Below are 2,034 nucleotides of genomic sequence, written 5' to 3' on the forward strand. Positions count from 1 at the left end.
TAAACGACTAAATTAGTCCATGACTTTGTAAGACGGCCTCAAGTAAGTCCTGAGATTATTAATATTTATAAAAATCAATTTTTACTTGTATTAGTCATTCTCAAAATATGGTATGGACTAAATTAATAGTATGTGGTTAAAGTTAAAGAACAAATTGACAGTAAGTTGTTCAAATATAGAGACGTATTAGTAAGTGGTTAAATTTGGAGACCAACTTGAATTTCATAGTCTAATATAGCCGGGGACCATTTTGAAATATTCATAATCTCAGGTACCTATTTGAGAGTGTCTTACAAAGTCAAGAACTAATTTAATTTGATAGAATTTTTTTGAGGTGAAACATAAGGACTTTCTTGGAGGTCATCCATTTAGTACTACTCTCGCTCATACACGCTTAACTGCAGATTTCTTATGAGATCCGGTGCATTAATGCTGATATGATCTCGCCTAACTAATTTGATGGATTAACTCATTTATATACGAGTCTTTTCACTTATATATTGTTTAACATTAATATTTTCATCAAATACGAGACTTCTAGTCCACATTTGACACACCTACAATTCTAACAACTAGGGATTTAATTCCCTTTACATACACATGGGACAAGCCCATTAGTATTTCCCCTCATGATTTGGGGAGTGAACCATCCAACAAATCTCCCCCTCACGATTCAAGTGGAAAGAAGCTTGATAGTTCTTCATTAGATTAGATGTAACATTTTAGAGTGTTTTGAATTCTTATTTAGTTTATTTCTTCCGGTTTTTGTTTTTGAATTCTTGAGTCAATTAGGTGTGCTAGCTTTTAATTTCTCCCTAACGAGACAAATCATGTAGTGTTCTATTTTTAACAGATGGATATTTTGAACTCCTTAAAATTTTCTCTAACTTATGAAATTAAAAAAGATAAATATCAAAACGCCAATTTAAATGAAGGCTATTATTAGACTATATGTATATATGTCCACATTCATTGTAATAATTAGCCTTCATTGTAATAATTAGCTTGATATTATTCATAATTAGCGTGATACTATGCCAAGTCTTAGGCTAGAATATGTGAATTGGTTTCACCGGAAATCAGGAAACAAGTTATGTTGTACAAATATATAATGACCCTGAATGGGATGAAATAGACAAGGAATTATTCTCCAATATGGTATCAACCCTATAACGATCCCCCACAATTATCACATCCTCTGTTTCTTTTCTCCTCTCCACCGAGCCCATTCCTTCCCTTTTCAAATGGCTGGCAACGACTCCACACCTAAATCTACTTTCCATCCTGCCTTTTCTGTCTTAAACATACAAAACTACCATTTTCTTCATCTACTTCTTCTACATGTTATCCATTTGATATTATCCACAGTGATTTATGGACCTCACCTGTTGTTAGTGCTATGGGTCATCGTTTTTATGTGTTATTTCTTGATGATTTTACTAACTTTCTTTGGACTTTTCCCATCAAACACAAATCGGAAGTTTTTAATATCTTCACTAAATTTCACACGTTTATTACAACCCAATTTAATTGCCCTATTAAAAATCTTCAATGCGACAACGGTCGTGAGTACGATAATTCACCATTTCATGAATTTTTCAAAAAACATGGCATGACGTTTAGATTTTCCTGTCCTCACACCTCCCCACAAAATGGAAAAGCCGAACGTAAAATTAGAACACTCAACAACACGATAAGAACCCTCTTGCTTCACGCCAACATCCCCCCTTCAAAATGGCACTACGCCCTCTCTATGGCAACCTATCTACACAATATCCTTCCCAGTAAGTCAAACAAATTTGTGTCCCCCACTTCTTCCCTCGACCTCCGATACCCGGATTACAATTCATTAAAAACCTTTGGTTGTCTATGCTATCCCCACCTCCCGTCTTCGACAACTCATAAACTCGATGCACGCTCCACTCCCTGTGTCTTCCTCGGCTATCCGTCACATCATCGTGGCTTCCTCTGTCTCGACATATCCTCACGTAAGATTATCACGGCTCGTCATGTAACCTTCAATGAGTCAATCTT

General features: G+C 35.5%; 1 pseudogene; it reads right to left on the reverse strand.

Moving 5' to 3' along the window:
* Positions 1-331: 331 nt before the first annotated feature.
* Positions 332-449, reverse strand: LOC112418744 (uncharacterized; annotated as a pseudogene).
* Between the last annotated feature and the right edge of the window lie 1,585 nt (positions 450-2,034).

The sequence above is a fragment of the Medicago truncatula genome, chromosome 1, assembly GCF_003473485.1.
Source record: "Medicago truncatula cultivar Jemalong A17 chromosome 1, MtrunA17r5.0-ANR, whole genome shotgun sequence".
Lineage (NCBI taxonomy): Eukaryota > Viridiplantae > Streptophyta > Magnoliopsida > Fabales > Fabaceae > Medicago > Medicago truncatula.